Source organism: Protopterus annectens, chromosome 6.part0 (assembly GCF_019279795.1).
Source record: "Protopterus annectens isolate FY-2018-M chromosome 6.part0, PAN1.0, whole genome shotgun sequence".
NCBI lineage: Eukaryota > Metazoa > Chordata > Ceratodontiformes > Protopteridae > Protopterus > Protopterus annectens.
The window spans coordinates 1,174,338,787-1,174,354,852 of NC_056737.1; the positions used below are offsets into that span (position 1 = coordinate 1,174,338,787).

At 51.4% G+C, this 16,066-nt stretch overlaps 1 protein-coding gene across 2 annotated transcripts in view; it reads left to right on the forward strand.

Annotated features, from left to right (window-relative positions):
• SLC4A3 (solute carrier family 4 member 3) overlaps nt 1-16,066 on the forward strand; it is a 2,820,719-nt gene that overhangs the window by 2,243,723 nt on the left and 560,930 nt on the right. The window lies entirely within an intron of this gene.

A 16,066-nucleotide genomic window follows, 5' to 3' on the forward strand; every position in this document is an offset into this window, starting at 1 on the left:
AGCCAGGAATCAGTGCACTCTGCTCCTTCTCACAGACACTCACTGCCCAACCAGAAACAGTCAGGAATCAGTGCACTCTGCTCCTTCTCACAGACACTCACTGCCCAACCAGAAACAGTCAGGAATCAGTGCACTCTGCTCCTTCTCACAGACACTCACTGCCCAACCAGAAACAGTCAGGAATCAGTGCACTCTGCTCCTTCTCACAGACACTCACTGCCCAACCACAAACAGTCAGGAATCAATTAGCTCTGCTCCTTCTCACAGACACTCACTGCCCAACCAGAAACAGTCAGGAATCAGTGCACTCTGCTCCTTCTCACAGACACTCACTGCCCAATAAGAAACTGTCAGGAATGAGTGTGCTCTGCTCCTTCTCACAGACACTCACTGCCCAACCAGAAACAGTCAGGAATCAGTGCACTCTGCTCCTTCTCACAGACACTCACTGCCCAACCAGAAACAGCCAGGAATCAGTGCACTCTGCTCCTTCTCACAGAAACTCACTGCCCAACCAGAAACAGTCAGGAATCAGTGCGTTCTTCTCCTTCTCACAGACACTCACTGCCCAACCAGAAACAGTCAGGAATGAGTGTGCTGTGCTCCTTCTCACAGACACTCACTGCCCAACCAGAAACAGTCAGGAATCAGTGCCCTCTGCTCCTTCTCATAGACACTCACTGCCCAACCAGAAACAGTCAGGAATCAGGCACTCTGCTCCTTCTCACAGACACTCAACACCCAACCAGAAACAGCCAGGAATCAGTACACTCTACTCCTTCTCACAGACACTCACTGCCCAACCAGAAACAGTCAGGAATCAGTGCACTCTGCTCCTTCTCACAGACACTCACTGCCCAACCAGAAACAGTCAGGAATCAGTGCACTCTGCTCCTTCTCACAGACACTCACTGCCCAACCAGAAACAGTCAGGAATCAGTGCACTCTGCTCCTTCTCACAGACACTCACTGCCCAACCAGAAACAGTCAGGAATCAGTGCACTCTGCTCCTTCTCACAGACACTCACTGCCCAACCAGAAACAGTCAGGAATCAGTGCGCTCTGCTCCTTCTCACAGACACTCACTGCCCAACCAGAAAACATCAGGAATCAGTGCACACTGCTACCTCTCACAGACACTCACTGCCCAACCAGAAACAGTCAGGAATGAGTGCACTGTGCTCCTTCTCACAGACACTCACTGCCCAACCAGAAACAGTCAGGAATCAGTGCACTCTGCTCCTTCTCACAGACACTCACTGCCCAACCAGAAACAGTCAGGAATCAGTGCACTCTGCTACGTCTCACAGACACTCACTGCCCAACCACAAACAGTCAGGAATCAGTGCACTCTGCTCCTTCTCACAGACACTCACTGCCCAACCAGAAACAGTCAGGAATCAGTGCACTCTGCTCCTTCTCACAGACACTCACTGCCCAACCAGAAACAGTCAGGAATCAGTGCACTCTACTCCTTCTCACAGACACTCACTGCCCAACCAGAAACAGAAAGGAATCAGTGCACTCTGCTATCTCTCACAGACACTCACTGCCCAAGCAGAAACATTCTGGAATCAGTGCACTTTGCTCCTTCTCACAGACACTCACTGCCCAACCAGAAACAGCCAGGAATCAGTGCACTCTGCTCCTTCTCACAGACACTCACTGCCCAACCAGAAACAGTCAGGAATCAGTGCACTCTGCTCCTTCTCACAGACACTCACTGCCCAACCAGAAACAGTCAGGAATCAGTGCACTCTGCTCCTTCTCACAGACACTCACTGCCCAACCAGAAACAGTCAGGAATCAGTGCACTCTGCTCCTTTTCACAGACACTCACTGCCCAACCAGAAACAGTCACGAATCATTGCACTCTGCTCCTTTTCACAGACACTCACTGTCCAACCAGAAACAGTCAGGAATCAGTGCACTCTGCTCCTTCTCACAGACACTCACTGCCCAACCAGAAACAGTCAGGAATCAGTGCACTCTGCTCCTTCTCACAGACACTCACTGCCCAACCAGAAACAGTCAGGAATCAGTGCACTCTGCTCCTTCTCACAGACACTCACTGCCCAACCAGAAACTGTCAGGAATCAGTGCACTCTGCTCCTTCTCACAGACACTACCTGCCCAACAAGAAACAGTCAGGAATCAGTGCGCTCTGCTCCTTCTCACAGACACTCACTGCCCAACCAGAAACAGTCAGGAATCAGTGCACTCTGCTCCTTCTCACAGACACTCACTGCCCAACCAGAAACAGTCAGGAATCAGTGCACTCTGCTCCTTCTCACAGACACTCACTGCCCAACCAGAAACAGTCAGGAATCAGTGCACTCTGCTCCTTCTCACAGACACTCACTGCCCAACCAGAAACAGTCAGGAATCAGTGCACTCTGCTCCTTCTCAAAGACACTCACTGCCCAACCAGAAACAGCCAGGAATCAGTGCACTCTGCTCCTTCTCACAGACACTCACTACCCAACCAGAAACAGTCAGGAATCAGTGCACTCTGCTCCTTCTCACAGACACTCACTGCCCAACCAGAAACAGTCAGGAATCAGTGCACTCTGCTCCTTCTCACAGACACTCACTGCCCAACCAGAAACAGTCAGGAATCAGTGCACTCTGCTCCTTCTCACAGACACTCACTGCCCAACCAGAAACAGTCAGGAATCAGTGCACTCTGCTCCTTCTCACAGACACTCACTGCCCAACCAGAAACAGTCAGGAATCAGTGCACTCTGCTCCTTGTCACAGACACTCACTGCCCAACCAGAAACAGTCAGGAATCAGTGCACTCTGCTCCTTCTCACAGACACTCACTGCCCAAGCAGAAACAGTGAGGAATCAGTGCACTCTACTCCTTCTCACAGACACTCACTGCCCAACCAGAAACAGTCAGGAATCAGTGCACTCTGCTCCTTCTCACAGACACTCACTGCCCAACCAGAAACAGTCAGGAATCAGTGCACTCTGCTCCTTCTCACAGACACTCACTGCCCAACCAGAAACAGCCAGGAATCAGTGCACTCTGCTCCTTCTCACAGACACTCACTGCCCAACCAGAAACAGTCAGGAATCAGTGCACTCTGCTCCTTCTCACAGACACTCACTGCCCAACCAGAAAAAGTCAGGAATCAGTGCGCTTTGCTCCTTCTCAACGACACTCACTGCCCAACCAGAACCAGTCAGGAATCAGTGCACTCTGCTCCTTCTCACAGACACTCACTGCCCAACTAGAAACAGTCAGGAATGAGTGCACTGTGCTCCTTCTCACAGACACTCACTGCCCAACCAGAAACAGTCAGGAATCAGGGCACTCTGCTCCTTCTCATAGACACTCACTGCCCACCAGAAACAGTCAGGAATCAGTGCACTCTGCTCCTTCTCACAGACACTCACTGTCCAACCAGAAACAGTCAGGAATCAGTGCTCTCTGCTCCTTCTCACAGACACTCGCTGCCCAACCAGAAACAGTCAGGAATCAGTGAGCTCTGCTCCTTCTCACAGACACTCACTGCCCAACCAGAAACAGTCAGGAATCAGTGCACTCTGCTCCTTCTCACAGACACTCACTGCCCAACCAGAAACAGTCAGGAATCAGTGCACTCTGCTCCTTCTCACAGACACTCACTGCCCAACCAGAAACAGTCAGGAATCAGTGCGCTCTGCTCCTTCTCACAGACACTCACTGCCCAACCAGAAACAGTCAGGAATCAGTGCACTCTGCTCCTTCTCACAGACACTCACTGCCCAACCAGAAACAGTCAGGAATCAGTGCACTCTGCTCCTTCTCACAGACACTCACTGCCCAACCAGAAACAGTCAGGAATCAGTGCACTCTGCTCCTTCTCACAGACACTCACTGCCCAACCAGAAACAGTCAGGAATCAGTGCACTCTGCTCCTTCTCACAGACACTCACTGCCCAACCAGAAACAGCCAGGAATCAGTGCACTCTGCTCCTTCTCACAGACACTCACTGCTCAACCAGAAACAGTCAGGAATCAGTGCACTCTGCTCCATCTCACAGACACTCACTGCCCAACCAGAAACAGTCAGGAATCAGTGCACTCTGCTCCTTCTCACAGACACTCACTGCCCAACCAGAAACAGCCAGGAATCAGTGCACTCTGCTCCTTCTCACAGACACTCACTGCCCAACCAGAAACAGTCAGGAATCAGTGCGCTCTGCTCCTTCTCACAGACACTCACTGCTCAACCAGAAACAGTCAGGAATCAGTGCACTCTGCTATCTCTCACAGACACTCACTGCCCAATAAGAAACTGTCAGGAATGAGTGCGCTCTGCTCCTTCTCACAGACACTCACTGCCCAACCAGAAACAGTCAGGAATCAGTGCACTCTGCTCCTTCTCACAGACACTCACTGCCCAACCAGAAACAGTCAGGAATCAGTGCACTCTGCTCCTTCTCACAGACACTCACTGCCCAACCAGAAATAGCCAGGAATCAGTGCACTCTGCTCCTTCTCACAGACACTCACTGCCCAACCAGAAACAGCCAGTTTTCAGTGCAATCTGCTCCTTGTCACAGACACTCACTGCCCAACCAGAAACAGCCAGGAATCAGTACACGGCTCCTTCTCAAAGACACTCACCGCCCAACCAGAAACAGTCAGGAATCAGTGCACTCTGCTCCGTCTCACAGACAGCCACTGCCCAACCAGAAACAGTCAGGAATCAGTGCACTCTGCTCCTTCTCACAGACACTCACTGCCCAACCAGAAACAGTCAGGAATCAGTGCACTCTGCTCCTTCTCACAGACACTCACTGCCCAACCAGAAACAGTCAGGAATCAGTGCACTCTGCTCCTTCTCACAGACACTCACTGCCCAACCAGAAACAGTCAGGAATCAGTGCACTCTGCTCCTTCTCACAGACACTCACTGCCCAACCAGAAACAGTCAGGAATCAGTGCACTCTGCTCCTTCTCACAGACACTCACTGCCCAACCAGAAACAGTCAGGAATCAGTGCACTCTGCTGCTTCTCACAGACACTCACTGCCCAACCAGAAACAGTCAGGAATCAGTGCACTCTGCTCCTTCTCACAGACACTCACTGCCCAACCAGAAACAGTCAGGAATCAGTGCACTCTGCTCCTTCTCACAGACACTCACTACCCAACCAGAAACAGTCAGGAATCAGTGCACTCTGCTCCTTCTCACAGACACTCACTGCCCAACCAGAAACAGTCAGGAATCAGTGCACTCTGCTCCTTCTCACAGACACTCACTGCCCAACCAGAAACAGCCAGGAATCAGTGCACTCTGCTCCTTCTCACAGACACTCACTGCCCAAGCAGAAACATTCTGGAATCAGTGCACTTTGCTCCTTCTCACAGACACTCACTGCCCAACCAGAAACAGCCAGGAATCAGTGCACTCTGCTCCTTCCCACAGACACTCACTGCCCAACCAGAAACAGTCAGGAATCAGTGCACTCTGCTCCTTCTCACAGACACTCACTGCCCAACCAGAAACAGTCAGGAATCAGTGCGCTCTGCTCCTTCTCACAGACACTCACTGCCCATCCAGAAAGTCAGAAATCAGTGCACTCTACTCCTTCTCACAGACAGTCCCTGCCCAACCAGAAACAGTCAGGAATCAGTGCACTCTGCTCCTTCTCACAGACACTCACTGCCCAACCAGAAACAGTCAGGAATCAGTGCACTCTGCTCCTTCTCACAGACACTCACTGCCCAACCAGAAACAGTCAGGAATCAGTGCACTCTGCTCCTTCTCACAGACACTCACTGCCCAACCAGAAACAGTCAGGAATCAGTGCACTCTGCTCCTTCTCACAGACACTCACTGCCCAACCAGAAACAGTCAGGAATCAGTGCACTCTGCTCCTTCTCACAGACACTCACTGCCCAACCAGAAACAGTCAGGAATCAGTGCACTCTGCTCCTTCTCACAGACACTCACTGCCCAACCAGAAACAGCCAGGAATCAGTGCACTCTGCTCCTTCTCACAGACACTCACTGCCCAACCAGAAACAGTCAGGAATCAGTGCACTCTGCTCCTTCTCACAGACACTCACTGCCCAACCAGAAACAGTCAGGAATCAGTGCGCTCTGCTCCTTCTCACAGACACTCACTGCCCAACCAGAAACAGTCAGGAATCAGTGCGCTCTGCTCCTTCTCACAGACACTCACTGCCCAACCAGAAACAGTCAGGAATCAGTGCACTCTGCTCCTTCTCACAGACACTCACTGCCCAACCAGAAACAGTCAGGAATCAGTGCACTCTGCTCCTTCTCACAGACACTCACTGCCCAACCAGAAACAGTCAGGAATCAGTGCACTCTGCTCCTTCTCACAGACACTCACTGCCCAACCAGAAACAGTCAGGAATCAGTGCGCTCTGCAGCTTCTCACAGACACTCACTGCCCAACCAGAAACAGTCAGGAATCAGTGCACTCTGCTCCTTCTCACAGACACTCACTGCCCAACCAGAAACAGTCAGGAATCAGTGCACTCTGCTCCTTCTCACAGACACTCACTGCCCAACCAGAAACAGTCAGGAATCAATGCACCCTGCTCCTTCTCACAGACACTCACTGCCCAACCAGAAACAGTCAGGAATCAGTGCACTCTGCTCCTTCTCACAGACACTCACTGCCCAACCAGAAACAGTCAGGAATCAGTGCACTCTGCTCCTTCTCACAGACACTCACTGCCCAACCAGAAACAGTCAGGAATCAGTGCACTCTGCTCCTTCTCACAGACACTCACTGCCCAACCAGAAACAGTCAGGAATCAGTGCACTCTGCTCCTTCTCACAGACACTCACTGCCCAATAAGAAACTGTCAGGAATGAGTGTGCTCTGCTCCTTCTCACAGACACTCACTGCCCAACCAGAAACAGTCAGGAATCAGTGCACTCTGCTCCTTCTCACAGACACTCACTGCCCAACCAGAAACAGTCAGGAATCAGTGCACTCTGCTCCTTCTCACAGACACTCACTGCCCAACCAGAAACAGTCAGGAATCAGTGCACTCTGCTCCTTCTCACAGACACTCACTGCCCAACCAGAAACAGTCAGGAATCAGTGCACTCTGCTCCTTCTCACAGACACTCACTGCCCAACCAGAAACAGTCAGGAATCAGTGCACTCTGCTCCTTCTCACAGACACTCACTGCCCAACCAGAAACAGTCAGGAATCAGTGCACTCTGCTCCTTCTCACAGACACTCACTGCCCAACCAGAAACAGTCAGGAATCAGTGCACTCTGCTCCGTCTCACAGACACTCACTGCCCAACCAGAAACAGTCAGGAATCAGTGCACTCTGCTCCTTCTCTCAGAGACACTCACTGCCCAACCAGAAACAGTCAGGAATCAGTGCACTCTGCTCCTTCTCACAGACACTCACTGCCCAACCAGAAACAGTCAGGAATCAGTGCGCTCTGCTCCTTCTCACAGACACTCACTGCCCAACCAGAAACAGTCAGGAATCAGTACACTCTACTCCTTCTCACAGACACTCACTGCCCAACCAGAAACAGTCACAAATGGTTGCACTCTGCTCCTTCTCACAGACACTCACTGCCCAACCAGAAACAGCCAGGAATCAGTGCACTCTGCTCCTTTGCACAGACACTCACTGCCCAACCAGAAACAGCCAGGAATCAATGCACTCTGTTCCTTCTCACAAACACTCACTTCCCAACCAGAAACAGTCAGGAATCAGTGCAATCTGCTCCTTCTCACAGACACTCACTGCCAAACCAGAAACACCCAGGAATAAGTGTGCTCTGCTCCTTCTCACAGACACTCACTGCCCAACCAGAAACAGCCAGGAATCACTGCACTTTGCTCGTTCTCACAGACACTCACTGCCCATCCAGAAACAGTCAGGAATCAGTGCACTCTCTCTCCTTCTCACAGACACTCACTGCCCAATAAGAAACTGTCAGGAATCAGTGCTCTCTGCTCCTTCTCACAGACACTCACTGCCCAACCAGAAACAGTCAGGAAACAGTGCACTCTGCTCCTTCTCACAGACACTCACTGCCCAACCAGAAACAGCCAGGAATCAGTGCACTCTGCTCCTTCTCACAGACACTCACTGCCCAACCAGAAACAGTCAGGAATCAGTGCACTCTGCTCCTTCTCACAGACAGTCACTGCCCAACCAGAAACAGCCAGGAATCAATGCACTCTGTTCCTTCTCACAGACACTCACTGCCCAACCAGAAACAGTCAGGAATCAGTGCACTCTGCTCCTTCTCACAGACACTCACTGCCCAACCAGAAACAGTCAGGAATCAGTGCACTCTGCTCCTTGTCACCGACACTCACTGCCCAACCAGAAACAGCCAGGAATCAGTGCACTCTGCTCCTTCTCACAGACACTCACTGCCCAACCAGAAACAGTCAGGAATCAGTGCACTCTGCTCCTTCTCACAGACACTCACTGCCCAACAAGAAACAGTCAGGAATCAGTGCGCTCTGCTCCTTCTCACAGACACTCACTGCCCAACAAGAAACAGTCAGGAATCAGTGCACTCTGCTCCTTCTCACAGACACTCACTGCCCAACCAGAAACAGTCAAGAATCAGTGTTCTCTGCTCCTTCTCACAGACACTCACTGCCCAATCAGAAACATTCAGGAATCAGTGCACTCTGCTCCTTTTCACAGACACTCACTGCCCAACCAGAAACAGAAAGGAATCAGTGCGCTATGCTCCTTCTCACAGACACTCACTGCCCAACCAGAAACAGTCATGAATGAGTGCACTCTGCTCCTTTTCACAGACACTCACTGCCCAACCAGAAACAGCCAGTAATCAGTGCACTTTGCTCCTTCTCACAGACACTCACTGCCCAACCAGAAACAGCCAGGAATCAGTGCACTTTGCTCCTTCTCACAGACACTCACTGCCCAACCAGAAACAGTCAGGAATCAGTGCACTCTGCTCCTTCTCACAGACACTCACTGCCCAACCAGAAACAGCCAGGAATCAGTGCACTCTGCTGCTTCTGACAGACACTCACTGCCCAACCAGAAACAGTCAGGAATCAGTCCACTCTGCTCCTTCTCACAGACACTCACAGCACAACCACAAAGAGCCAGGAATTAGTGCACTCTGCTCCTTCTCACAGACACTCACTGCCCAACCAGAAACAGTCACGAATGGTTGCACTCTGCTCCTTCTCACAGACACTCACTGCCCAACCAGAAACAGTCAGGAATCAGTGCACTCTGCTCCTTCTCACAGACACTCACTGCCCAACCAGAAACAGACAGGAATCAGTGCACTCTGCTCCTTCTCACAGACACTCACTGCCCAACCAGAAACAGTCAGGAATCAGTGCACTCTGCTCCTTCTCACAGACACTCACTGCCCAACCAGAAACAGTCAGGAATCAGTGCACTCTGCTCCTTCTCACAGACACTCACTGCCCAACCAGAAACAGTCAGGAATCAGTGCACTCTGCTCCTTCTCACAGACACTCACTGCCCAACCAGAAACAGCCAGGAATCAGTGCACTCTGCTCCTTCTCACAGACACTCACTGCTCAACCAGAAACAGTCAGGAATCAGTGCACTCTGCTCCTTCTCACAGACACTCACTGCCCAACCAGAAACTGTCAGGAATCAGTGCACTCTGCTCCTTCTCACAGACACTCACTGCCCAACCAGAAACAGTCAGGAATCAGTGCGCTCTGCTCCTTCTCACAGACACTCACTGCCCAACCAGAAACAGTCAGGAATCAGTGCACTCTGCTATCTCTCACAGACACTCACTGCCCAATAAGAAACAGTCAGGAATCAGTGCACTCTGCTCCTTCTCACAGACACTCACTGCCCAACCAGAAACAGTCAGGAATCAGTGCACTCTGCTCCTTCTCACAGACACTCACTGCCCAACCAGAAACAGCCAGGAATCAGTGCACTCTGCTCCTTCTCACAGACACTCACTGCCCAACCAGAAACAGTCAAGAATCAGTGCACTCTGCTCCTTCTCACAGACACTCACTGCCCAACCAGAAACAGCCAGGAATCAGTGCACTCTGCTCCTTCTCACAGACACTCACTGCCCAACCAGAAACAGTCAGGAATCAGTGCACTCTGCTCCTTCTCACAGACACTCACTGCCCAACCAGAAACAGTCAGGAATCAGTGCGCTGTGCTCCTTCTCACAGACACTCACTGCCCAACCAGAAACTGTCAGGAATCAGTGCACTCTGCTCCTTCTCACAGACACTCACTGCCCAACCAGAAACAGTCAGGAATCAGTGCACTCTGCTCCTTCTCACAGACACTCACTGCCCAACCAGAAACAGTCAGGAATCAGTGCACTCTGCTCCTTCTCACAGACACTCACTGCCCAACCAGAAACAGTCAGGAATCAGTGCACTCTGCTCCTTCTCACAGACACTCACTGCCCAACCAGAAACAGTCAGGAATCAGTGCACTCTGCTCCTTCTCACAGACACTCACTGCCCAACCAGAAACAGTCAGGAATCAGTGCACTCTGCTCCTTCTCACAGACACTCACTGCCCAACCAGAAACAGTCAGGAATCAGTGAGCTCTGCTCCTTCTCACACCCACTACCTGCCCAACCATAAACAGTCAGGAATCAGTGCGTTTTGCTCCTCCTCACAGACACTCAAAACTCAACCAGAAACAGTCAGGAATCAGTGCACTCTGCTCCTTCTCACAGACACTCACTGCACAACCAGAAACAGTCAGGAATCAGTGCACTCTGCTCCTTCTCACAGACACTCACTGCCCAATGAGAAACAGTCAGGAATCAGTGCACTCTGCTCCTTCTCACAGACACTCACTGCCCAACCAGAAACAATCAGGAATCAGTGCACTCTGCTCCTTCTCACAGACACTCACTGCCCAACCAGAAACAGTCAGGAATCAGTGCACTCTGCTCCATCTCACAGACACTCACTGCCCAACCAGAAACAGTCAGGAATCAGTGCACTCTGCTCCTTCTCACAGACACTCACTGCCCAACCAGAAACAGTCAGGAATCAGTGCGCTCTGCTCCTTCTCACAGACACTCACTGCCCAACCAGAAACAGTCAGGAATCAGTGCACTCTGCTCCTTCTCACAGACACTCACTGCCCAACCAGAACCAGTCAGGAATCAGTGCGCTCTGCTCCTTCTCACAGACACTCACTGCCCAACCAGAAACAGTCAGGAATCAGTGCACTCTGCTGCTTCTGACAGAAACTCACTGCCCAACCAGAAACAGTCAGAAATCAGTGCGCTTTGCTCCTTCTCAAAGACACTCACTGCCCAACCAGAAAACATCAGGAATCAGTGCACTCTGCTCCTTCTCACAGACAATCACTGCCCAACCAGAAACTGTCAGGAATCAGTGCACTCTGCTATCTCTCACAGACACTCACTGCCCAACCAGAAACAGTCAGGAATGAGTGCACTGTGCTCCTTCTCACAGACACTCACTGCCCAACCAGAAACAGTCAGGAATCAGTGCACTCTGCTCCTTCTCACAGACACTCACTGCCCAACCAGAAACAGTCAGGAATCAGTGCACTCTGCTCCTTCTCACAGACACTCACTGCCCAACCAGAAACAGTCAGGAATCAGTGCACTCTGCTCCTTCTCACAGACACTCACTGCCCAACCAGAAACAGTCAGGAATCAGTGCACTCTGCTCCTTCTCACAGACACTCACTGCCCAACCAGAAACAGTCAGGAATCAGTGCACTCTGCTCCTTCTCACAGACACTCACTGCCCAACCAGAAACAGTCAGGAATCAGTGCACTCTGCTCCTTCTCACAGACACTCACTGCCCAACCAGAAACAGTCAGGAATCAGTGCACTCTGCTCCTTCTCACAGACACTCACTGCCCAACCAGAAACAGTCAGGAATCAGTGCACTCTGCTCCTTCTCACAGACACTCACTGCCCAACCAGAAACAGTCAGGAATCAGTGCACTCTGCTCCTTCTCACAGACACTCACTGCCCAACCAGAAACAGTCAGGAATGAGTGCGCTGTGCTCCTTCTCACAGACACTCACTGCCCAACCAGAAACTGTCAGGAATCAGTGCACTCTGCTCCTTCTCACGCATACTCACTGCTCAACCAGAAACAGTCAGGAATCAGTGCACTCTGCTCCATCTCACAGACACTCACTGCCCAACCAGAAACAGTCAGGAATCAGTGCACTCTGCTCCTTCTCACAGACACTCACTGCCCAACCAGAAACAGTCAGGAATCAGTGCGCTCTGCTCCTTCTCAAAGACACTCACTGCTCAACCAGAAACAGTCAGGAATCAGTGCACTCTGCTCCTTCTCACAGACACTCACTGCCCAACCAGAAACAGCCAGGAATCAGTGCACTCTGCTCCTTCTCACAGACACTCACTGCTCTACCAGAAACAGTCAGGAATCAGTGCACTCTGCTCCTTCTCACAGACACTCACTGCTCTACCAGAAACAGCCAGGAATCAGTGCACTCTGCTCCTTCTCACAGAAACTCACTGCCCAATCAGAAACAGTTAGGAATCAGTGCACTCTACTCCTTCTCACAGACACTCACTGCCCAACCAGAAACAGCCAGGAATCAGTGCACTCTGCTCCTTCTCACAGACACTCACTGCCCAACCAGAAACAGTCAGGAATCAGTGCACTCTGCTCCTTCTCACAGACACTCACTGCTTAACCAGAAACAGTCAGGAATCCGTGCACTCTGCTCCTTCTCACAGACACTCACTGCCCAACCAGAAACAGCCAGGAATCAGTGCAATCTGCTCCTTCTCACAGACACTCACTGCCAAACTAGAAACACCCAGGAATCAGTGCACTCTGCTACTTCTCACAGACACTCACTGCCCAACCAGAAACAGCCAGGAATCAGTGCACTCTGCTCCTTCTCACAAACACTCACTTCCCAACCAGAAACAGTCAGGAATCAGTGCAATCTGCTCCTTCTCACAGACACTCACTGCCAAACCAGAAACACCCAGGAATCAGTGAACTCTGCTCCTTCTCACAGACACTCAATGCCCAACCAGAAACAGTCAGGAATCAGTGCACTCTGCTCCTTCTCACAGACACTCACTGCCCAACCAGAAACAACCAGGAATCAGTGCACTCTGCTCCTTCTCACAGACACTCACTGCCCAACCAGAAACAACCAGGAATCAGTGCACTTTGCTCCTTCTCACAGACACTCACTGCCCAACCAGAAACAGTCAGGAATCAGTGCACTCTGCTCCTTCTCACAGACACTCACTGCCCAACCAGAAACAGTCAGGAATCAGTGCACTCTGCTCCTTCTCACAGACACTCACTGCCCAACCAGAAACAGTCAGGAATCAGTGCAATCTGCTCCTTCTCACAGACACTCACTGCCCAACCAGAAACAGTCAGGAATCAGTGCACTCTGCTCCTTCTCACAGACACTCACTGCCCAACCAGAAACAGTCAGGAATCAGTGCACTCTGCTCCTTCTCACAGACACTCACTGCCCAACCAGAAACAGTCAGGAATCAGTGCACTCTGCTCCTTCTCACAGACACTCACTGCCCAACCAGAAACAGTCAGGAATCAGTGCACTCTGCTCCTTCTCACAGACACTCACTGCCCAACCAGAAACAGTCAGGAATCAGTGCGCTTTGCTCCTTCTCACAGACACTCACTGCCCACCAGAAACAGTCAGGAAACAGTGCTCTTTGCTCCTTCTCACAGACACTCACTGCCCAACCAGAAACTGTCAGGAATCAGTGCACTCTGCTCCTTCTCACAGACACTCACTGCCCAACCAGAAACAGTCAGGAATCAGTGCACTCTGCTCCTTCTCACAGACACTCACTGCCCAACCAGAAACAGTCAGGAATCAGTGCACTCTGCTCCTTCCCACAGACACTCACTGCCCAACCAGAAATAGTCAGGAATCAGTGCACTCTGCTCCTTCTCACAGACACTCACTGCCCAACCAGAAACAGTCAGGAATCAGTGCACTCTGCTCCTTCTCACAGATACTACCTGCCCAACCAGAAACAGTCAGGAATCAGTGCACTCTACTCCTTCTCACAGACAGTCACTGCCCAACCAGAAACAGTCAGGAATAAGTGCACTCTGCTCCTTCTCACAGACACTCACTACCCAACCAGAAACAGTCAGGAATCAGTGCACTCTGCTCCTTCTCAGACACTCACTGCCCAACCAGAAACAGTCAGGAATCAGTGCACTCTGCTCCTTCTCACAGACACTCACTGCCCAACCAGAAACAGTCAGGAATCAGTGCACTCTGCTCCTTCTCACAGACACTCACTGCCCAACCAGAAAAGCCAGGAATCAGTGCACTCTGCTCCTTCTCACAGACACTCACTGCCCAACCATAAACAGTAAGGAATCAGTACACTCTGTTCCTTCTCACAGACACTCACAGCACAACCACAAAGAGCCAGGAATTAGTGCACTCTGCTCCTTCTCACAGACACTCACTGCCCAACCAGAAACAGTCACGAATGGTTGCACTCTGCTCCTTTTCACAGACACTCACTGTCCAACCAGAAACAGTCAGGAATCAGTGCACTCTGCTCCTTCTCACAGACACTCACTGCCCAACCAGAAACAGTCAGGAATCAGTGCACTCTGCTCCTTCTCACAGACACTACCTGCCCAACCAGAAACAGTCAGGAATCAGTGCACTCTGCTCCTTCTCACAGACACTCACTGCCCAACCAGAAACAGTCAGGAATCAGTGCACTCTGCTCCTTCTCACAGACACTCACTGCCCAACCAGAAACAGTCAGGAATCAGTGCACTCTGCTCCTTCTCACAGACACTCACTGCCCAACCAGAAACAGTCAGGAATCAGTGCACTCTGCTCCTTCTCACAGACACTCACTGCCCAACCAGAAACAGTCAGGAATCAGTGCACTCTGCTCCTTCTCACAGACACTCACTGCCCAACCAGAAACAGTCAGGAATCAGTGCACTCTGCTCCTTCTCACAGACACTCACTGCCCAACCAGAAACAGCCAGGAATCAGTGCACTCTGCTCCTTCTCACAGACACTCACTGCCCAACCAGAAACAGTCAGGAATCAGTGCACTCTGCTCCTTCTCACAGACACTCACTGCCCAACCAGAAACAGTCAGGAATCAGTGCACTCTGCTCCTTCTCACAGACACTCACTGCCCAACCAGAAACAGTCAGGAATCAGTGCACTCTGCTCCTTCTCACAGACACTCACTGCCCAACCAGAAACAGTCAGGAATCAGTGCACTCTGCTCCTTCTCACAGACACTCACTGCCCAACCAGAAACAGTCAGGAATCAGTGCACTCTGCTCCTTCTCACAGACACTCACTGCCCAACCAGAAACAGTCAGGAATCAGTGCACTCTGCTCCTTCTCACAGACACTCACTGCCCAACCAGAAACAGTCAGGAATCAGTGCACTGCTCCTTCTCACAGACACTCACTGCCCAACCAGAAACAGTCAGGAATCAGTGTGCTCTGCTCCTTCTCACAGACACTCACTGCCCAACCAGAAACAGTCAGGAATCAGTGCACTCTGCTCCTTCTCACAGACACTCACTGCCCAACCAGAAACAGTCAGGAATCAGTGCACTCTGCTCCTTCTCACAGACACTCACTGCCCAACCAGAAACAGTCAGGAATCAGTGCACTCTGCTCCTTCTCACAGACACTCACTGCCCAACCAGAAACAGTCAGGAATCAGTGCACTCTGCTCCTTCTCACAGACACTCACTGCCCAACCAGAAACAGTCAGGAATCAGTGCACTCTGCTCCTTCTCACAGACACGCACTGCCCAACCAGAAACAGTCAGGAATCAGTGCACTCTGCTCCTTCTCACAGACACTCACTGCCCAACCAGAAACAGTCAGGAATCAGTGCACTCTGCTCCTTCTCACAGACACTCACTGCCCAACCAGTAACAGCCAGGAATCAGTGCACTCTGCTCCTTCTCACAGACACTCACTGCCCAACCAGAAACAGTCAGGAATCAGTGCTCTCTGCTCCTTCTCACAGACACTCACTGCCCAACCAGAAACAGTTAGGAA